At 34.5% G+C, this 24,279-nt stretch overlaps 1 long non-coding RNA gene across 1 annotated transcript in view; it reads right to left on the bottom strand.

The window, feature by feature from the left end:
* Positions 1 to 8,678: 8,678 nt before the first annotated feature.
* LOC119620181 (uncharacterized) overlaps positions 8,679 to 24,279 on the bottom strand; it is a 572,671-nt gene continuing 557,070 nt past the window's right edge. The window contains exons 3-4 of the long non-coding RNA XR_005236642.2: positions 20,023 to 20,103; positions 8,679 to 9,068 (exon numbers count right to left, since the gene is read on the bottom strand). This is a non-coding gene — a long non-coding RNA (uncharacterized lncRNA). The remainder of the gene's footprint in view (positions 9,069 to 20,022; positions 20,104 to 24,279) is intronic.

Below are 24,279 nucleotides of genomic sequence, written 5' to 3'. Positions count from 1 at the left end.
GTCAAATACAGAATTTGGTCACACTTTTTTTCTCTCTTGGCATTTCATACACATTGCTTCATGGTCTTATGATATTGAGTGAACATGGCTTTCACCATGACTTTCCCATTCACGACTTTGTTGGCTTGATTTCTTTGTTTGGTGCTTTTCTTTTTCTCAGCTAGAGCTCAAGAGTGCTTTAGTCCCTGAATTCTTTAAAATTTGAACGTGTCTACTTGCCTTTATCCTGAATGCCAGCATGGCAACAGCATGCATTATTGTGGGGTCTTTCCACGCCCTTAGCTCCACTGTGAAGCAAATCACTCATATCTACCTCTTCAAACCTCAACAGTATGAGCTGGGAAATGTATTACAGTGGGTAGAAACAAGTCTCAGACCAAGTGTTGAAAAGTGCCCCTCACAATGTTTTCTCCAGCTTCTAGGCAGCCCCAGGGATGAATATCTGGCCTGTATCTGGTTGCTTGTTCAGGTAGATGTCCTCTCATCTCTCTAAGATGTTAACTGAAGGCTTAAATCGAAGTGTTAGTTAACGTAGTTTAGACATGACTCTCCCAAGATGGTGTTACTAAGAAATACTAAGTAGTATTTCTTCTGTGAGTCAGTCAACAAACACATCTGATGCTCAGCATTTACTGAGCATCGTCCACATGCCAGGTGCCATTATCTGTGATAGGGAAATGATATTGAATAATAAGATAGACAAAAACTCTGCTGTCATAGAGCTTAAATTCTGATGAGCTCCTTGAGAAAACTGCAATGAGTAATATAGTTCTAGTGAGTTCTTGGTTGGAATTTATTGAATGAATACATGTAGGCATGCATTATTGAATGGTGGCTAGTCCACTGGACTGCTAAACACAGTCTGAAGGGGTCTGTTGAAAATAGAGCACCAAGGTGGGTGGATCACCTGAGGTCAGGAGGTGGAGACTAGCCTGGCCAACATGGTGAAACCTTGTCTCTACTAACAACACAAAAATTAGCTGGGCACGGTGGCAGGCACTTGTAATCCCAGATACTCAGGAGATGGAGGCAGGAGAATTGCTTGAACCCAGGAGGTGGAGGTTGCAGTGAGTGGAGATCACACCACTGTACTTCAGCCTGGGTGACAGAGTGTGAGACTCCATCTAAAAAAGTAGCTCAAAACTGGGCTTATACATGCCTAGTGGAAAATAAAATTGTGTTCTAAAGCTTCACATTGCTCCACTGTGCTCTGTCATTAAATGTGCCTGGGACAAAGTCTGAAGCTAGCCTAATTTTTCTTCCTCTTGTCTGATAAATGAGTTACTTTTTTACTTGGATGTCTGAAGAATTATTATTAATATCTCAGAAGTAGCATAACTCACCCAGGATATGCCTGACAGTTTATTCATTGCTTCATATTAATTTTTGTTATAATAGGGTATGCTCTTTCCTCTGCAGATGAAATTCTTCCTTCATTTCAGGAATCTTTTTTTCATACGCATTATTTTTCCTCTGAATTCACTGTAGTAATCTTGATGCTTTTCTCTATAGAAGCAGTTTCAGTTCAACTGTATTATGTTCATTGTTATTTCTAATTTATTTAGAAGTTGATCATCAGTTTTGAGTGATGTTCTGTTCTTTAGAGTTTTTCCACTGCAATTCTGGCTCATCCTTTTGTGGTTCTATTTCTTCTTGTGTTATTGTAGCCATATGATTATTATATTTTCTTTTACAAACTATGTGGAGAATTTTATTTTTTAGATTATGTTCCTATATTAAGTTATAGATGGTTTCTATATTACTATAGTCCTTTTATTTTCTTTTCAGACATAAAAGTTCCTCTGACCAAATCATAAAATATCATCAGTTGTCATTGTTATTGCTTTTAGTATGTTGTCTAAGTCAACTAATGGTATCTGGTATCCTTCATATATATAGATATGAAGGATACATATGTATTAATAAGGAAACACATAATTACTAGTGATAATTTTCTCATAAATTTCTTTAGAACATGTTTTAGTCTCTTTAGTGTTTGCATGTGAGTTTAAGTTAGAAAAGAATAGAAGTCACATGGAATATTGTAAAGAATTTCTCTAGTTATAACTAGCTTTTCTCAATGGTATTGATTTTTGCATCTTCCAACCAAATATCTCTACTACAGTTAGGAAAAGCATGAGAATTTTCAAATCTTTTGACATATGGGTAAATGACATGTTTCACCCAATGTTTCTATCTATTTTTCTTAGCACTCACTGCATATGAATTACACAAACACCATCTTGAAAGGGTCATGTCTAAACAATGTCACTAACACTCCAATTTAAGCTTTCAGTTAACGTCTTAACTGAGATGAGAGGCAGTGAATGGAGATCGCACCACTGTACTCCAGCCTGGGTGACAGAGTGAGACTCCATCTAAAAAAGTAGCTTTAGTGATTTAGATGAGATAAACATCTACCCGAACAAGTAACCAGACTCAAGCCAGATACTCATCACAGGGGCTGCCTATGGTCTGGGGAAGACATTTGGAGGGGGGCACTTTTCAACACTTGGTCTGAGACTGGTTTTTACCCCCAGTAACACATTTCCTAGCTTATACTGTTGAAACTTAAAGAGATAGATACGAGTGATTTGGGATCATCAGAAGTCTAATATTTATAATGTTTAGCATTAAAAATGTCATCAGTACTAATTTAGTCACCTGTTCTATAGACAAAGAAAAAATAGAAATTAGGAGAACCTTCCTTCCAGAAATGTTTTCCTGATAATTACCCAGTGAGAAAACTCTAGTAAATTGCATTTCTTAATTTATTGGCACAAACCTTTGCTGTAGTAAACTTCACTTTTGTTATGGTTATAAATAAATTATATTTTTATGACGCTTACTGCCTTAATAATTACAGATATAATTTACTGAGAATTTACTTTTATGCTAGCCAATGTTATATATTTTATAACATTTTTCTAAATATATACTATGTTATGCATTTTATACTTTTTCCTTGTTCAATTTTTACAAGAACCATGTGCATCTTATTTCTGTTTCATAGATAAGGTAATGCATGTATACAGGATTTAAGATATTTGATAAGATCACAGATACAGCAAGCCTCAGAGCTATGGTTTTAATCTAGTTATCATCCAACCCTAAAACACTAAGTAGTATTTTCTGTGCATCAGTCAAGAGACAAACATTTATTGAGCATCGTCCACATGCCAGGCACCATTTTCTGTGATAGAGAGATGACATTGAATACAGTAGACAAAAACTCTACTGTTATGAAGCTTAAATTCTAGTGAGGCCTTTGAGAAAACTGCAATGACTGGTGCAGCTCCCGTGAGTTCTTGATGGGTGTGTGTTGAATGAATACATGTAGGCATGCACGTTTGAATGGTGGCTAGTTCATTGGTCTATCAAACACACTCTGAAGAGTTCTGTTGAAAATGTAGCATTATTCAGATAAATGCAAACCAAAACTACACTGACATCATCTCACCCCAGTTAAAATGGCTTATATTCAAAAAACAGGTAATAAAAAATATTAGTGAGGATGTGGAGAAAGGGAACGCTTGTAAACTGTTGGTGGGAATTAAATTAGTACAACCACTATGTAAAATAGTTCAGAAGTTTCTCAAAAATGAAAAATTGAGCTACCATATGGTCAAGCAATCCCACTGCTGGGTGTATACCTAAAAGAAATGAAATCAGTACATCAAAGAGCTATCTGCACTCCTATGTTTGTTGTGGCAGCAATGTTTACAATAGCTAAGATTTGGAAACAACCTAAGTGTCCATCAACAGATGAATGAATAAAGAAAATGTGGTACAGATATGCTATGGAGCACTATTCAGCCACAAAAGAATGAGATCCAGTCATTTGCAATGACATGGTGAAATAAGCCAGGCACTGAAAGACAAATATTACATGTTCTCACTTATTTGTGGGATCTAAAAATCAAAACAATTGAATTCATGGACATAGAGAGTAGAAAGATGGTTACCAGAGGCTGGGAAGTATAGTCAGAGGCTGGCAGGGAGGCGTGAATATTTTAATGGGTACCAAAAAAAAAAAAAGAATAAGGAAGGCTTACTATTGGTACCACAATAGGGTGACTACATTCAGTAATAACTTAGTTGTGTAATTTAAAGTAAAGAATGTAATTGGATTGTTTGTAACCCAAGGATAAATATTTGAGAGGATGGATACCCTATGTTCAATGATGTGCTTATTTCACATTGCATGATTGTATCAAAATATCCCATGTACTGCATAAATATATATATATACACACACACACACACACACACACACACACATACATACATACTATGTATCCACAAACATTTTTTAAAAGTAGCATTAAGATTGTTGTTCAAAACTAGGCTTATGCAGTCACCTAATGGAAAATAAAATTATGTTCTGAAGCTTCACACAGAGACAGAAGTTCTCCAGATCAGTAAGCATAAATAATATTCTAATACAAATGTCAGTCTTGGTTTTTGCTTTATATTTTTTACAGGTATAGAAAACTAGAGGCAGTTTTTAAAACTATTTAGACAATAGAAAAGTATTCACAAACATTAGAAAGGGTAATAGAAGAAACTCTAACACAATATATAATCTAGTATGTATATAAACTGACAGAATAATGTATCCTTCATTCTGTGCCCTGTAATTATTGAAACTTGCTAGAAATAAACATTAAAATGGTAAAAAGTCACTTGGAACTACAATCCTGATAATAATAAGACTGCAAAGCTGAGGTCTCCTTTGGTTATGAAATAAATAAAGAGGCTTATGAAGATAATAATCATATTTTCCAAAAAGTGAGCTAAGAAGAAAAAAGGAGAACCTTTAGTTCTTGAGTAATTATAGGCTAAAATATTTAGTTTTTAACAGCTTATTGATTTATTTTTATGTGCACACTACATGCAGATAGTTTTAAGATGTAAATAATACTACAAAAACTTTTAGAGATTTAAATTTTTTTTAACTTCTAAGTTCAGGGGTACAAGTGCAAGTTTGTTACACAGATAAGCACGTGTCATGGGGGTTTATTGTACATATCATTTCATCACTCCGGGATCAAGCTTAGTACCCATTAGTTAGTTGTTTCTGATCCTCTCTCTCCTCCTGTCATCCACTCTTCAATAGACCCCAGTGTGTGTTGTTCTCCTGGATGTGTCCATGTGTTGTTATCATTTAACTCCCACTTATAAGTGAGAGCATGCAGTATTTGGTTTTCTGTTTCTGTCAGTTTGCTAGGGATAATGTCCTTCAGCTCCAACTATGCTCCTGCAAAGGACATGATCTCATTGTTTTTTTTTAATGACTACATAGTATTCCATGGTGTGTATGTACCACATTTTCTTTATCCAGTCTATCATTGACGGGCATTTATATTGATTTCATGTCTTTGAGATTGTGAATAGTGCTGCAATGAACATGTGTGTGTATGTGTCTTTATAACATAATGATTTATGTTCCTTTGGGTATATACCCAGCAATGGGATTGCTGTGTCAAATGGTATTTCTGTCTTTAGGTCTTTGAGGAATTGCCACACTGTCTTCCACAATGATTGAACTAATTTACACTCCCACCAACAGTGTATAAGCGTTCCTTTTTCTCCACAACATTGCCAGTAACTGTATATTTTGACTTTTTAATATTATAATAGCCATTCTGACTGACATGAGATGGTATCTCATTGTGCATTGGATTTGCATTTCTCTGATGATCGTGATGTTGAGCTTTTATTCCTATGATTGTTGGCCATATGCATGTCTTCTTTTGAAAAGTGTCTGTTCATGTCCTTTATCCACTTTTTGATGTTTTTTTTTTTCTTGTAAATTTGTTTAAGTTCCTTATAGATGCTGGATATTAGATCTTTGCCGGATCCATAGTTTGAAAATATTTTCTCTCATTCTGTAGGTGGCCTGTTCACTCTGATGGTAGTTTCTTTTGCTGTGCAGAAGCTCTTTAGTTTAATTAGATCCCATTTGTCAATTTTGGCTTTTGTTGCCATTGCTTTTGATGTTTTAGTCATGAAGTCCTTGCCCATGCCCATGTCCTGAATGATATTGCCTAGGCTTTCTTCCATGGTTTTTATATTTTTAGGTTTTAGATTTAAGTTTTTAATCCATCTTGAGTTAATTTTTGTATACAATGTAAGAAAAGGGTCCTGTTTCAATCTTCTGCATATAGCTAGCCAGTTATCCCAGCACCATTTGAGTAGGGAATCTTTTCCCCATTGCTTGTTTTTGTGAGGTTTGTCAAATATCAGATCATTGTAGGTGTGTGGTCTGATTTCTGGGTTCTCTATTCTGTTCTTTTGGTCTATGTGTCTGTTTTTGGTACCAGTACAATGCTGTGTTGCTTACTGTAGTCCTGTAGTATAGTTTGAAGTTGGATAATATGATGCCTCCTGCCTTGTTCTTTTTGATTAAGATTGCCTTGCCTGTTGGGAACTTTTTTTGTTCCACATAAATTTTAAAATAGTTTTCTCTAGTCCTGTGAAGAATATCAGTGGTAGTTTAATAGGAATAGCATTGAGTCTGTAAATTGCTTTGGGAAGTGTGTCCATTTTAACAATATTGATGGTTCCTATCAATGAGTATGAAATGTTTTTCCTTTTTAAAAAAGAAAACAGGAACCCTGTTTCCAATTTTCTTTAGATGTTTTAAAAATGTACCAGGTTTTCAAATAATATGTATGAAGTTCTCATTCTTCAACCCTGTCATTTAAAAAATCATTTTATTTTTAATTAAAAACAATTGTTGTTTTATTTTTTATTTCAGATTGTGCTTGCATACTTGCTTCCTCTTTTCTTTCTTTAATGTTTCTTTTTTTTCTTTCTTTTAATCTCTTCTCTCTTCCTTACTACTTTTTATGACACCACATTTTTCTTTCATAGATGTAAGATAATCTTTCTTTGAGGACTTTTCTTCCCGGGCTTAATATTATCTCTTGTTTCTAACATTCCTTTTTCCATGAGGTTATTTTGGCTTCACTCTTCCATGTCAAAGACTTTTCACAAAGGCCTGGTGATTCCTTGGCTGCCTATTTAAAAATAAAAGTGAGACACTAGAAAGCTGATGTTGTGCCAGGCTTCATTCCTCCATTGGCTGTCCATGTTCACATAGTGTAGTTCTAGTTTACAAATGTCATTTATTTTTATTAAAAATTCTATATCTATTTTTCTTATTTTTATGAACTAATTTTTCTGAGACTTATAGGCTGAAAAGTTTTTTTGTGCAATTTTAAAATTAGTGTTATGAGTATTATGTTTAATGGCCTAAGATTTACTAATTTCCACTTTCAGATCTGTCCCCAAAGGGTTCAGTCTCTCTAATTTTACCTAAATAATCTAGATTCAAATTCAGACTTAGGTTTTATTGGAAACTTTTTATTGATACTCTTAACTGTTTCTAATTTTCTATACAGTCTTTCAAGACTTAGTGTAGCTTTCTAGTTTTAAATGTTAATCTCATTAATCTGACAGTTATCATGACACCCACTTACCTTCTTCATTACTTTGAAATGTATTCATTTATTAAACTAGCAATGTCTGAAACAACTTTCTAAAATATAGAAATGATCTATAACAGCATCATCCTGACATGGTAACCTCTAGTCACATGTGACTATTGACCATTTAAAATGTGGTTAGTGTGAATAATGTACTCAATTTTAAAATTAACTTTATTTTAATAATCTAACTTACAATGTAAATAGTCATATGTGGCTAATGGCTACCAAATAAGACTCTATAGCATTAAACAAATATCTATTGCATGTCCACTGTATGCTGGGCACTCTTTTAGACATTAGGCTATATCAGCAACAAGTACAAAGATCTCCAAATTTTTGAAGCTTACATTCCAGTAGGAAACACAGTTTAGTAAAACAAAGAAATAACAAATACATATATTACATAAAACATTAAAAAATGTATTATGGAAAAATTAAAAGGAATAGTTGGGCAAGAAACTGCAGAGTCCTGAATGTGGAAGGTAGGCAAAATACAGAAAATATCCAGCAGAGTAAATCTTTTACTCTATTAGGATAGGTGAAAATATTTATTTTATATTATCACCTTTTCCACCTCCTGCAGGTGGGGTAACATTTTTTCACCCTGCTGTCCCTTCCAATACTTTGCAATACACTTTGGTTTGTTAATTGTTGTGTTTAAAAATACGTTTCTATTCCTTCTTTGTTTAAATTCATTTATTAAAAAATGTAAGTCTGAGTGCACTGGCTCACGCCTGTAATCCCAAACTTTGGGAGGTCAGCTGAAGTGTTGGGGGGATAGCTTGAGCCTAGGAGTTCGAGACTAGCCTGTGCAACACAGTGAGACCCCATACCTACAAAAAATTAAAAGGTAGCTGGGCATGGCGATGCCCACCTGTGGTCTTAGCTACACAGGAGGCTGAGGTGAGAGGATTGCTTGGGCCCAGGATGTTGAGGCTATAGTGAGCCATGTTCACACCACCACACTCTAGTGTGGGTGACAGAGTGAAACATTGTCTCATAAACAAACACACAAATAAACAAAAAATGTAACGAATCTAAGGAATATGTTGTCACACAAATTTTGATATGTCTTTATTCAGTATATGGAGACTTATTTTCTTCTCTAAATATTGCAGAGTGCTGAATGTGGAAAGTAAGTGAAATATGGCAAATATTCAACAGAATAAATCTTTCACGCTATTAAGATAGGTGAAAATACTGATTTCCATACTTTATTTTGGTTGTACTTATGATTGTATAATTGACATAAGTTGTTTTGGCACTCTCCATTCATTTACCTTTCTCCTGTTGAAAATATCCCAAATACCTCTGCCTCACTCTGAGTCATGTGGTTTTGAAGAGGCTTTGGAGAGTCATGTGACCTAAATTCTGCCTCAATTGGTAAATTCACGAACGTAGCATTGATGGTTTTTCAGGGATAAGTACAAACTTAATTCTGGCCAGGAAAAGTCAGACTCAAGATTTTAGTTTGAAATTGTTGAAGAAAAAGAGATTCTCTTTTCCTTTTCACTTGAACTTACGAAGATGGTGAAGCTAGAGCTGCTAGAGTCATCTGCTACATTGGGAAACCTGAGAATAGTTAATAGAGAGAAAATACTGGTGAAAGATGAAGAGAAAAACTAGTCATTGTTGATATTGTTGTGGCTGTTTCAGTCACACAAACCAAAAATACACCCCTTTAAACTCCAGCCACTGAAGTTAGGAGATTTCATACTTAAAATGTAAAGACCACTTCTCAGCTGTTATTAGGAGTGGCTGAAATCACTGTTTGAGCCAGGAGATCTCAGTTCCCCTTAACTCTGCCTTTGATTATTTGCATGGCTTTGGGTCAATCACTTTATTCTCCAGTCCTGGCTGCCAAATGTGGGAGTTAGGTGAGACATTCTCTCTGATACCTTCTAGTTCAATTGTTCTGTAAAGCAGGTTAATGTGAGCATATGACTAAAAACACCATAACATGCCCTGATATTCTCCCAGACTAGAACACTTGAAGTCTGTCTTCTATCAGCTGTTCATGGAGGTGGAGCCAGAACTCATTTGCACAAGTGCCTGGCTTAACTCTGTTAAAGTGTTGGTAACTCCTGCTAAAACAATCATCAAGTGGCTCTGGGACATGTGCTAGAGCCTGCCCAGTCTCTGATGCATGGTCCAGCACTGAGCCAAAATATGTTGTTTCCAGGAGAAACATGGCCATATGGATTGCTTAATTTCTATTCCTTGAAAATGTCACAATTTTTTTCCTATGTTAGAAAATTGCTGTGGAATGACTTTTGAAAAATTCCCAATAATGAATTAAGTGAACCCTTTGAGAAATGTTGACTGTGGTTTTAAAAAATTAAGTTAAACAAGCCTAAGAGACACATATTCTAATGCATTTTTCCATGTTTCGAGGCCATTTGCTTCAATATAAATGTGTGGGGTGCCTAATGTGTCCGTATATGGCCTCTAAAGTCAGGCTCACCATTTTTATTTTAGCTTTCTGGCTTGACCTCTTACCAGCTGGGTGAATTTGGTCAAGTCACTTAACCTTTCTAGGCTTCAGTGGTCTCTCCTATTAAATGAAGATAGTAATATTACATATCTCTTAGGATTCTTGAGGATAAAAATTCTTGAGGAAAAATAAAATACTGTGTAGACAGCCCAACATTTAGGAAATATTCATTAGCACATTCAAGAAAGATACCTGGTTATAATATTATATATATATTTACATATGCATGCACACATATATCACGTGTCATGTACATATACACATATATGTATTTTACATGTATTATATGCTATCTTTATTGAATAGTTAATGTGTTACCACTGTATTTTTTCCTTGTTATTTCACATATGTATCTCTAATAAAAGTAAAAATTCAGAAATGTCCTGTTTTGTGGCTTGCAATATAAATTATCTGATTGTCCATCTAAATGGATTATAACAACTGAATAACTTCCAATTTAAACACCTCATTGTCTACCATGAGGAAAAATCATATAAATTTAGCTCTAAACATTGGCTTGCCTATATAACACCTGACTTGAAATTTCAAGGATCATGGCAAATATAACAGCAAATGATGTGTTATAGGATGCACAACTCTGCCAACACCAATTGCATACATTTTTCCATTGTGTCTTTAAATGCCAATAAGAGCTTTTGTTTGCTAAAATATTCTGTTATTGTGAGAAGTGAAAACAAAATACTGTCTTCTGAGGCATCCTTATTTATTGAGAAATGAGAATTTTATATAACCATTTAACTCATCTATCCTGTGGAGATCTAAAGATCACATTTAACTAGTTTTCCACTTCTAACTTTCTGCCTCAATTTTAATAAACTATTGAGCATGGGCTAGCCTCCAAGTCTTAAATTCACACATAGTAGTGAGCAGTTATATAATTGCCATTTTAATAACAACTCAATAACAAGAACTTTTATATGTTCCATAGATATTGCCTAAAGAATTTGAGATCTATTTTTGTATCTTCTGTTGATTACAGTTTCAAATAGGCTGATCAAAATCTTTGTTTGGTTCTATTTTACAATGGTTAACATTTTTAGAAACAAACACAAAAAGTAATACAAAACTTTAGAACTTACAAATTCCAATAATTTCCTAAAATTATTCATTAAGCTCTGTTTAAAAAATTGAAAGAACAAAAGCCTTGAAAATTTGTTTTATTTTTAAAAATTCTATTGTTCAGTTTGTCTCTAGTTAGACACACATACAAGAGAAATAAATTTTGCCACCCCTGGTAAAACACTACTCAGGGAAAAAAATAGGAATTTATTCTTTTGCCTACCTTTCATGATTAGAATTCATCTCCCTTCCTTCCATACAGTCCTAACTTCCCAGGGTTTCACATATTTATGGAGTGCCTCTTCAATAATAGCCATCAGTTTTAGGTGCTAAATTTACAAAGAGAAATTATATATGAGCTCTTTGCCCTGTTTTTCATCCTTTTCTATCTGAAGAACCATTCATCCTTCAACTCTCAGATGGAAGATTCTCTCCTTCAAGAAACATTCTCTCTTTGGGCAGCCTTGATAGAGCTACATCTATCTTGAACTCTCAATATATTCTGTACAAAGAGCTACATGATCTATAGGACTTTAGAGCCTTGATTTGGTTACACGCCTGTATTCCTCTGATAAGCTTTAGGTCTCTAGGAAGTGAGGACCTTGTTTTACTTGACTTTGACTTTCCCACCTAGCATTATGTTTTTCAAAAAGCAGTTACATTATTTCTTTGAATGCATGATAGAATAACTGAGCTCACAGCCTAATCTAGTTCTACACAGTGACACTGCCTCCTGGAATGACTCCATCTTTCCAAAATGTAAGACCTCCTAAATCCCAGTAAAAGGAAAGAAATGTATTAAGTCTCTTCACTCTGAGTCTATTTTCAAAAGTTAGTTAATTTATTACTATGTTGACAGATGATGCAGATTTTGCTTAAATTTTGTTATATGAAATTGATTGTAAATTCACAGAGGGTTGTAAAGATAGTATAGAGAGTTTCTGTGTTTCAGTTACATCTAATAGAGCAATAATGAAGTATAAAAACCAAGAAACTAGCATTGGTACAATATATGTATATAGTTCTATGCCATTTTATTGCTTGCAGGTTTGTGTAAACACTATCACTATTAAGGTACAAAATTATTATAACAGTGACATCCCTCTCTATACTCCTATATAGTCACACCCATCCTTTCCTCCAACTATCCCTAACAATTGGTAAACAACATTTTGCTCTCTGTCTCCATAATTTTGTAATTTCAAGATTATAATCTAAGTGGAATCATATGTGTCATACTATCATCACATTGTTCGTATGTAATTTATCACAGTCAGTTGTTGCAACACTTTTTAAGTTGAAGTGTGGCAACCTTACCTACCTTTATACTCTTTTACATCTCTTATTTATAATATAAATGTTTTGAATATGTTCCCTACATACATTTAGAAGATCAGATGGTGATAAAATTATTGTTTCAACTGTCAAATATAATTTAGAAAACTCAAGAATAAAAGAAATGTCTATTATATTTACCTATAGTTTTACTTTTCCTATTTTTCTTTCTTGCTTGCTGATGTTCTAAGATTCTTTCTTTTATAATTTGTTTTTTGTTTAGCAAATTTTCTTTAGCCATTTCATTACAGTAGGTCTGCTGGTGAAAAACTACAGTTGTCTTTCTTCATCTGAGAATGTCTTGCTTTCCTCTTCATTAATGAAGAATATTTCAGTGGATATAGGATCCTAAGTTGACAGTTCTTTTCTTCTAGTACCTGAAAAGTATTGTATCACTTCCTCTTCACCTCCACAATTTTGGATGAGAAATCTGCTGTCATTCAAATTGTTTTCCCCCCATAGGTAAGATTTTTTTTTTTCCTACTGCCTTCAAGATTTATATTTGTTTTTAGTTTTTAGAAATTTCATTATGATGTGTTTTGGCGTGGATTTCTTGGATGTATCCTGTTTGGGGTTTACTCAACTTCTTGAGTCAGGTAGATTTACATATTTTCTACCATTTCATCCATTATTTTTAAAACTACTTTTTCAGCTCCTCTGTGTTTCTCCTGTTCCTCCAGAATTCTGTTAACATGAATTTAGAGCTATTGTTATAGCCTTACAGGTCCCTAAGGCTTTGTTTATTTTTTTAACAGTCCACTTTCTTCTGTTGTTCAGGTTGAGTAATTTCTATTATTTTATCTTCAAATTCACCAATCCTTTCCTCCGTCTCCACCACTCTGCAGTTAGGTTATCTATTGAGATTTTATTTTGGTTATTATATTTTTTTATTTCTATTTAGTTATGATGATTAGTAATGTTGAACATTTTTTTCAAATATTTGTTGGCTGTTTGTATATCTTCTTTTGAGAAATGTCTGTCTTTTGCTCACTTTTTAATGAGGTTATTTTTCTTGTTGATTTGTTTGAATTATTTATAAAATCTAAATATTAGAATCTTTATAGAATCTAAATATTAATGCTTTGTCAGAGGCATAATTTGCAAGTATTTTCTCCCATTCTGTAGGCTGCTGGTTTACTCTGTTGATAGTTTATTTTGCTGTGTAGAAGCTCTTTAGTTCAAGTTCCATTTGTCTATTTTTTATTTTGGTGCATTTGCTTTTGGGGTCTTCAACATAAATTCTTTGCCAAGGTCAATGACTAGAAGAGTATTTCCTAGGTTTTCTTCTAGAACTTTTATAGTTTGAGGTCTTACATTTAAGTCTTTAATCCATTTTGAGTTATTTTTTCTATATGGTGAAATGTAGGAGTCCAGTTTAATTCTTCTGCATACAATTTTCCAACACCATGATGGTTAATTTTATGTACTAACTTGTCTAGGCTATGATGCCCAGTTGTTTGATAAAACACAAGTCTAGGCCGGGTGCGGTAGCTCATGCCTGTAATCTCAGCACTTTGGGAGACCGAGGTGGGTGGATCATGAGGTCAGGAGATTGAGACCATCCTGGCTAACATGGTGAAACCCTGTCTCTACTAACAACACACACAAAAATTAGCTGGTGTGGTGGGCGCCTGTAGTCCCAGCTACTTGGGAGGCTGAGGCAGGAGAACGGCATGAACCCGGGAGGCGAGGAAGCAGTGAGCCAAGATCGTGCCACTGCACTCCAGCCTGGGCGACAGAGCGAGACTCCATCTCAAAAAACAAACAAAAAAACAAACAAACAAAAATCACTAGTCTAGATATTTCTGTGAGGGTATATTGTAGATATTAATAGCTGCCATTGGTTGACTTGAAGTAAATGAGATTACTTTTGTTAATATAGGTGGGTCTCAGTAACTTGAGGGTTTTAAGAGTAAACACTAAGGTTTTCCAAAGAATAGAGAATTCCGCCTCCAGATTGTAATGTAGAAATCCCGTCTGAGTTTCTACTCTGCTGGTCTGTCCTATTGATTTCAGAGTTTTCATTCTTTGCACTCACATGAGCCAATTCCTTAATCCTTTGAGGGTTTGCCCTGAGAACAGGGCACTTTTGCAGAAGTGTTTACTCTGAGATAACTTTGCCATGAAATATCTTGCTTTTATTATTATTTTTGTATTGCTCTAGTATATCAACTTTGGAAACAAAAGACATCATTCTATTTATAGCATTCTAGTTTTAGTAGTGGTATTTCCATTTACAAAATACAGTAATTCTCAACCGCTGAAAATGTCAAGTCCTAGAAAAGGTGGAATTCCTACGCGTAATGTCAACATCGTTCTCGAGGATTCATTTGATGAATCTCATGTTTCTGAAATAGATGATCCTGATGATTCAGATGATTCTGATGTCAGTGCTGTTTAGAAATAACTCTAAGAACTGTTTTTATTTTATTTTTACACTGAAAATCAGTCAAATTTGCTTCATCCTCAAAAAGTGTGTTTATTTATGTAGAATAGGTGCTGGCAGCAAGCTGTACTTTGTTTTTCTAAATGGGAAAATGGTTAAAATAAATCTCTCTTTTTTTCTCTTTAAGATCAATCTATATATGTATGTATGTATGTATCATCTATCATCTCTCTATCTATCTATCTATCTATCTATCTATCTATCTATCTATCTATCTATCTACCTCCCTACCTACCTACCTCTCTTATTGGTTTTGTTTCTCTAGAGAACACTGACTGATAAGTTACAATAGATATGCTACAAAACTATAGTGATTGAATTTTTTTAAAGAACAGTGATGAAAATTTTAACAGGAAGGAAGAAAAGGAATGGAGGAGAAAAGAAAGAAAGTGAGAAAGAAAAGCAGAAGAGAAAGAAGAAGGAAGAAAGGGAAGGAAGGAATGAAGGGAGGAAGGAAGGGAGGAAGGGAGGGAGGGAGGGAGGGAGGGAGGTAGGGAGGAAAGGAAGAAAGGAGAGACAAAGACAAGAAACAAAGAGCAAGAAAATAAGTCATTGTGGTAATGGTAGAGGATTATATCAATAGATCCATGGAACTGAATATGACCCAGAAATAGGTTTATGGATATATAGGAACTTTATCATACAGAGGGCACCACATATCAGCAAACTTGAAAGAGAAAAAATATAGTTGAATCTCTACATTACAATATACACAAAGCTAAATACCAAATAGATTAGAGGTATGAATTAATAGATGTGATATTATTAAAACCGAATTTTCTTACAAAAATATTAACTGCCTGTTAACAATCTGTCAGAAATCATTCACAATGTCTAAAACTGAGAGATATTTGATTTACAAGATATAAGAAATAAACATGAAAATAAATAAACAAAATAAAACTGAGGAAACAATAGCTGGTTACCAGAATAGAGAATACAAATGTCCAAAAAAAATATGGAAAGATGCCCAATATTAGAATTCTCACAGGATGATACAGTTTTTACTAAAAATATAGGCAAAAGATGCGCTTAATACTAGTGGTATTGGCAAAGATTGAGGTAATATAGTGCCAAATATTGGCGAGAATATGTGGGGTCGGGGATGAGAGTTGAAGTGTACCACCATAGTGGTGTGTATGAATATATCCTTCCCTGCCAGCATTCTGAATGTAATGAGTCAAATTTTGTTATATATTATCTTATGACCCAGTGAAACAAGTCTTCAGGAGAGACACTTTCTCACAAGCCAATCAAGGAATTTGATGGTGTTCAACATTACCCTGAGTATGGCAACTGGGACATGGAAATAATTCAGGTGTCCATTTCAAGGAAATGAACAAGGCAACGTGTTGAGTGTATACTATGCAAAAACTATGCCCTCAAAAGAACTAAATGTACATAGCAATGTGAATAAATATTAATAATGTAGTGCTGATAAAAAATTAAAGCCATAAAGTGATCTGTGGTATTTTCAAATACCATTTTTGAAAATTAAAAACACAGGTACAGTCAAAACAACCTATAGATTTTCAAAGTTGCACAGATATCTAAGAACATGCATGAAACATATTAAGATGGATGTGCATGGTAGGGAAAGGGAGGGAAGAATGGAAACTGGAAAAAAGGGAAAAAACAAAATAATCAGAACAGTCCTGTAAAAGGTGGACCATGATCTAGACCAGTACAATGATGGCAATCTTGGGCACTTAAGATACTAAAAATAAATAAATAAATATTGTAAGAAAGGAAATTCTTGGACAGACACCCACAGAAGCAGAAGATCTGCATAGGCTGCATAAAATGTGCATTTTTAACAAGCTCCCAAGGCCATTCTTACATATGTGGAAGTTCCAAGTTCAGAGTTTGGAATTGGGACTGAAGGCATTAGATTTACTTCTAGTTCCATCAGTAATATGCTCACAGTTTCCTAATTATCTACGTCTCCATTTCCTTATTCTTCATTTATACATAGAATTTATCTTACCTGACTCTTCAGTGATGAAATTTCTTTTTTAATGCAAGTGTTTTGGAAACATGTCAGTAAAATGATTATTAGATTTAATTAAATTTTATGTACAGACTAAGGAGTTCAGGACTCAGATTTTGTACAGCCTGTAGAAGGAAACAAAATACAGACAAATCCTGCAGAATTTGGATGATGGGTATATTTAATTAGGAAAATTGCCAGATCAGTTCTAAAATAGAAGTCAAATATAAAACCTTCAAGAAGGCAGTGTAGGGCTCTTCCAACAGAGGTGGGAATTTATACGTTGTAGGAGGAAACCACATGGAGAGCCCATGGAAACCACATTGGAGAGCCCAAAAGCACTAGGATTTTGACATCTAGAGATTTATTTTTACTTTACAGCCTGAAAATATGCAGCTTACCAGAATAAATAACATTTCTTGAAACAATTTTTCTGGAAGACAAAGATTGCTTTCCATTTTGCCCAATCTGGGCAGAAGATGTCATTACTATTCCCTTTATTTCCCTGCTCAATTATGTATTTACATTTTGGAAAAAGAAAATGTAATACAAATGTGTAATACTATCCCGAAATCAGACACTATATACAGAGCTTCTTCATCGAAGGAGATTTTGTCCCTCCCTGCCTCACAGCTAGTTGGCAATGTCTGGAATCATTTCTGGTTTTCAGAGCTGGAGCGAGTAGGATTGCTATTGGCATCTACTGGGAAGTGGCCAGAGATGCTGCTGTATATCCTATAATTCATAGGATAGCACACACAATGAAGAATTATCCCACCCAAATTGTTCACATTGCCACTGATGAGAAACCCTGTTGTGTAGTATTACTTAATCATTCTATTTACGTCATGCTTAATTCTAATGAGCTCTATAGGAAAAATCCAGTTAATCCTCTTACATTTGTTTTACAGACAATATTATAGTATCGAATATATGCTTATGACTGCCCACCATCCATTTAACCATTTATCTGTTCTTCACTCACTTAACTCTAGTGTACATTGGCTGTCTACTATGTGCCAATAATCATGCAAAACACTCCAAAGCCAAGGAAGAGTAAGACCCAGTCATTGCATTGTAGATAATCTCGGTTCGTGTAAAGAAGTGTTATAATATAATCTAATATGGTATAAAATCATCATGGAACAACAAGCTAACATAGAGGGGAGAATAATTATATATTATGCTGTATAAAATTAATAAAATGTAATAAAATAATCACAGCATTTTAATATGCTAAATACTGTAACATACATATACATATATACACACACACATATATATGAAGGTCTAAATACCCAACAAATGTAATTGTTTTAATTAATTTTGCATTTTCATAAGAACTCATCACTCACTTCTGGAGATTCACCAAATAGAGTTTGAAAGTGTGTGGTGTCCTGTCTTTTCACATCAGAAATGATCAATACAATGACACACGCCATATACAGGTAAGATTAAAGAGACCTTCTCTGAAAAATCATGATGAGGCTTATTTTTTATGCACGAGGCAGCCAAAGTATGAACAATCAGTACATTAACAATTCAGAGAATCTAAGAAAAAAAGTAGCATCTTACATATTAAAGGAGGAGAAAATGGTCTATAATATATTCAATATGTGCCTCTGTGGACTTGGAAAGTCTCTGTAAATAGAGCAGACTCTTTCCTACTTATTTCAAGAGCTACTCATCAAAGTTTTCCTACTGCAAATCTCCTCTATTCTGTTTAATTTCTTTTCAAAATTTTTAGAAATTGAGTATGACAGTTGTTACTCATATTTATGAGTAAGGCTATTCATTTTTTTACAAAAAAATGATTTTGAGATAAAATTGCCTCATGAGAAGAGGGACTCCACCAAGTGTTGTGGGTAATAACTTAGCCTTGGTCTGGCAGAGCAGGTTTCATGTAAGGAATTTTGGGGAAGAAGTGTTCCAGAAGCTGAAGTTCCTGGCCCATAATGTATTATGCTGCTTTCTATAAGTCTGTGTGATTAGGCGGCCCACACGCTTCCTGATACACGAGGCTTATTGAAACTGATGTCCTTGACTCGCAAAGGGGGAAAAAAAAAACAATTAAAGGCAGTACAAGAAAATAGACTCAAGGATTGTGCCCGTGTCGTGAACTGATGTGTTTCCTGACATAGCCGACTGGACCAAAAAAATAAAATGTTAGAGATTTTGACATAACAGAGGCATATGGAATAAGTGGTATATGAAATTACCTTTTTTCTCACTAAGGAAGTTGTAAATGTTCTAATTTCTTAAAATAGATGTACTGAAATTTAGAAAAAATCCACGCAAGAAAAATATGTCCATGTACCAGAGATATTGCTCTTCTAAGTAAATTTTAAAATATATTATCAATTTCATTTTCAACATGTTGTTTTCAGAAAATGCTTTGAGTGCCACTATGTTTACTCTTTAACTGTATACATCAATGGGTCATGCCACTGAAATATATTCCAGGTGAGCAAGAGAAATTTATCTGACATACCAAAGGCTTCTGTAGAAGATAAGATACAAGCCTAAGCATGCAACATTCTCAAACGTCATATGAATAGAAGGAAAAAGTAAACATGTGAGAAAACCTCTCAGGCCAAAAAGCAGACAAATAAAGGAAATAATCTGTACATTTTCAATTTAATTTACAAGTTGTAGAAACTCCAGGAAGGAAATATAAATAAATAAATAAATATATATATATTTGAACAATCATATATATGTGTGTGTTTGTGTGTGTGTGTGTGTATATCTATGTCATTTGTCAGTGTACTTCATAGAATTTTTTATGCCTAAGGGAAGTTGTCAGAAATGTCACGAGGAATGACAAGAACAATAAAATGCGTAACCCAGATGTCCAAGTCATTTACATCTCCATGTAGTCAAGATTCTTAAAAATTGTGGTAGAAACAGCAGAAAGTGAACAAATGATTCCTTCCCTGGATGAGCACTCTCTTAATCATACTATCAATTTCTTTCTTTTCTTTAAATGTTTATTATTTCTGGTTATAGAAGTGACATATTTGTTGCCAAAATTTTAAAAATACACAAATAATCTTTTTAAAAGATGTTGTTACCACCCAGAATTTAAAGTATATTCCTCCAAAAACATTTTCATCTTAACATTAGGATGAAGAATGATTGGCAGCTCTTAGAACAGATTTTGCAGTCCTACTCAGTGTACCTGGACTATGGACAACTCATGTCAGCCTTCTGCCATCGATAGGGATCTTGAGAAGCCCGCCAACACATCTCAATCTTCTTTCTAGAGAGGAGAATAGAGAGGAAGGGAATAGAAGGAAAATAATTAATAAAATAGAGTAAGAGGAAGCTGATACTATTTGTATTTAAAATATTAGCCCTCAGCAGTGAGGAGAATGGAGTCTTCTGGGAAGTAGGAAACTAGGAACCACAGGTGGTTCCACATTTTACTTGCCAAGTGTTTTCTAGACTGTGTCTAAGAACAAAGATACTGGAGGTCTTTGCATCATAATTTAAAGAAATAACTTCAATCTCGGACATTGGTAAATGGAATAAAGGACACTGTGTATGTGTATGTACCCATTTTTCTTATTTTTAGGACAGTAGTAATAATCAGTGACTTCTATTAACTGTTTCCTATGTGTCATGCACTATGCTGAACTTTACATGCGTTATTTCATTTTTTTTTTTTTCATTTTGTAGATAAACTGAGTAGAAAAGGAAAGATATAACCAACAGTTACAAAGTGGCAGAGCCTGGGCCCAAATCTATTTAGATCCTATGCCGGGGCCACTATCCTCCACCACACTTGTCTATCCTTACCAGCCCCAACAACTATGTGAACCATTTTTTAAAAGAGTATCTTTCAAGGTATAAGATTTCCAAAAGAAAATTTCTTAATGAATTAGTTATTAGAAAATTATGAGATACTATTTTTAAAATGTACTGTGTGGAAAGCAAGTGAAGACTTTGAAAGAGCCAGACACTGTTGATTAACATTATGTTTATAAAATAGACTGTCTTTTAATCCCTTGATGGTGATGTATAATGCCATAATCAGTTAAAGAGTTTATCTCATGTCATTACAACGTCTTTATATTGTATTTATTGAAAAAGCATACTGTCATGGGACTGAAATAATAATTCCTGATCCATCGATCTTTCAAACATAGCCATATCATCCTAAAGACACTAATAAAATAGAAACAAAAAACGAACTAGTTGGACTTACATTTGGAAGTGTTTTAACTCCCTCAAATACATTGAGCAGGTAGTAAGCAAAAAGCCTTCCACAGTACCTGTTGGTATCTTCGTGGGTTAAAAAATAGAAATTATTTGTTCTGTACTCATAAGCATAATGATTTCTAAAATATTTGAAAACAAAACATCAGGGAGTTGTTGTTTAATGGATAAAACGTTTCGTTTTCCAAAATAAAGAGCTCTGGAGTGTGTTTGTATAATAATGTGAATGTACTTAACACTACTCAACTGCACACGTTAAAAAAGGTTAAGATGATAAATTTTATGTTATTCGTATTTTATCAAATAAAATACATGTAAAAATGAAAACAAAATAGCTTTTGTCTCAGGTCAGAGTTTTCTCTCCCGGCCTTCTCTTCTGCCCCACTCTGAGTCTTCCTTTAACTGAATAAATTCAGCTTGTGAGCAAAAGAAGAACAATTTTCTATCATAATCATTACAACTTTTAAGATATGTCAGTGGTTTACTGCTGAGGAGTGCCTATTAATTTATATGGTTTCTCATATTTACTATAAATATTGAAGAATTACTTGCTTTCAGAGTTGATAGATTAAAAAACACAGATCTCTCACTATGGCTTTCCTTTTCTTACTAGAATTTTTCTTAATTTCTCTAGGACTTATCATAGTGAATGGCAGCCTTGATCACCACCCCTGCTGATTATCTCTTACATAGTTTCCAAAGAAGGGATGACAAAATCTAACGCCTACTGCTTGGCAAATCCCAAAGAGATTTGTACAGATTCCTTTAGCTCATTAGAAACAGAGTTGGAAGAGTTGTTTCTCGTAGACACTTGGGCTGTTTCTTGACACATGCCAGCTCTGTGATGAGGCATACCCCAACCTTCTTGTCAGAAGCCAGTTTTGGCATGTCAAAGATGGAGTCACTTGGCAAACTAATCTTCAGGCAGTTAACCATAGAAGACATTCAGTAGTCTAGTCCCAAGAGTCCAGTCCCAAGAGTCCAAGCTACTCCTCTGCACCAGAGATTAAGACCACAGTGGAATTCTAGCATATCAATGCTGCTTGGAAAATGTACACTTTCCATCTTAATCAAAACCCAGTTTCATTATGATTCCTCCTACTGGGTACTATTTCTTTTGGCTTTAATCTAAGTAGCAGTTGCCCAAAATAGAATCCCCATTCAGCTATGAGTCAAACTCAATTGCACGGTTTATCCTAGAGTTTGACCAGCTTTGGAGATCCAGAGTTGGAAATAAAGGATCAAGGAAAACCAACAATTTTCTCAAAATACAGACTGGAACACACGTGCCTCAGCAACAGCTTTGTTGACCCAGCTTCTCCTTCGAGAATTTGGCTTGACTTTGAGGCATTCGTTTTCAGTGAGGTGAATGAAGAGTTGGCAGTCTGGCTCTTACTTACTGTAATTGAGTCAGACAATTAAATTGCCTCCCAGTTACTGAAAATGTAAACCACATACACGTTATGTAGGCCACAGCATTCCAGTGGTGCATGTCCAGTATAGTGACTTAATGCCTGGATATGGAGGACATTTGAGTCAAAGCAGTACAGCACACTGGCACAGCAGATGCACATGTGTGCACCAAGGGAAATACCAAAGATCTGTAGCTTTGGAAGATATCCTAGAATCAGTGCTGCGGCAAATGGATTTATTTAGACAAAACAATGTATCAGTCTATCATTGTGCTATAACTTTTGGATAGCTTTCCTTAAAAATCTTAAAATGAAGTATGTTTTAAAAATATTTTTCTTTACACAGAACCCTCCCCCAAATTCTCCATTTGTCTTCCCAAAATCAAAGTTGTACTTAAAGATGTAAAATAAACATTTTTGCACTGAGTACTTGAAGGAAGGCTGACCAATGTCTCATCTTAGTTTGTGACGTTATGTAGACTTTGGAAAAGCCAACTTAGTGACACTGGCAGAACTGAAGAAAGGAGGTAAATTGTGCCTATGTTTAACTTGATTTAATATGAATGCCAGTGCTGTCTATTGATTATTTTAATATCAGTGGTGATGAGGAAGCAATGTGTTTTATAATCAACCTTACTTTCAGGTTAATAGCTATTTTTTAACATCTTAAAATTTTATAATACAAAAAATAATATTGTAATCCTATAATACAAAAAGTGTTATAATACAAAACATAGACTATTAAAATTGTTACTTAAGAGAAAAGATCTGTATTTGGATTTTCCTTAGCAAATCTTACATCTCAGGGCTGTGTAACCTCTCACTCTGTAAGTTTTTTGGTATCTGGCTCCATAAGCCCATGTTGAATGTTAAAGAAATGCTTTTCTAGCCTAGTACAAGCAGAATTACCAAGATATATTTGTATGCATGAATGTGTCTGTGTGTGTGCCCCAACCAGGGATATTTCCTGTGCAAGCATCTTTACTGATTCTTATTTCAATCCATTCCTGTACTTAGCATACTATGTTCATAGAATTACATTAAGAGTTCAATGAGGAAATGCAGTGTTTTCCTTGGGCTTGCTCTCTAAGTTTCCCCATTTCTATTCTGAGTGTTCTGTTTATGAGATTATCTTCATTAGCATTAACCTTTCTCTAGTAGCCTTGGGTTAAAAGATAAAGTCTAAACCTGTGAATCTGGCTATTATTTTGCTACTAAGTTTTATTGCTTTCATTCTGAGTGCAATCAGGTTACACATTTCTCAGTTTCAGAGAAACATATTCATGCTAGTACCACCTCTTTCAGGCTTTCTGAAACCAGCCTTCTTCTGGAAGCTACTTTCATTCTAAGGATGAAACCAAGTGCTCCATAGTAACGGTTATACTTGTTCAATTTCCAAGTGTGTGTCTTGACACTGTGATAGAAGAAAATACAACACTAATGGTGAACAATAGTCATTATACCAAGTCCTGTTCCCATTAACTACTTTTTAAATTTTCTAATTCAAGGAATGCATTAGTTTATATTTCAAGGAATACATTAATCTCTAATTCAAGGAATGCATTGTGATGTTTAGGGGAGGTGAGGAAATAGCATGGTTAGTGTATGTATGTCCTATACTTTAGATAATCTGAAAAATTGTATTTGTCTATTCTCATGCCGCTATGAAGAAATACCCAAGATTGGGTAATTTATAAAGAAAAGAGGTTTAATTGACTCACAGTTCTGCAGGGCTTAGGAAGCCTCAGGAAACTTACAGTGATGGCAGAAGAGGAAGCAAACATGTGCTTCTTCATATCATGGCA

This window comes from Chlorocebus sabaeus, chromosome 17, assembly GCF_047675955.1.
Source record: "Chlorocebus sabaeus isolate Y175 chromosome 17, mChlSab1.0.hap1, whole genome shotgun sequence".
Classification (NCBI taxonomy): Eukaryota; Metazoa; Chordata; class Mammalia; order Primates; family Cercopithecidae; genus Chlorocebus; species Chlorocebus sabaeus.
The sequence above is the reverse complement of the archived record's forward strand: the minus strand, read 5'-3'. Positions and strand labels throughout refer to the sequence as shown.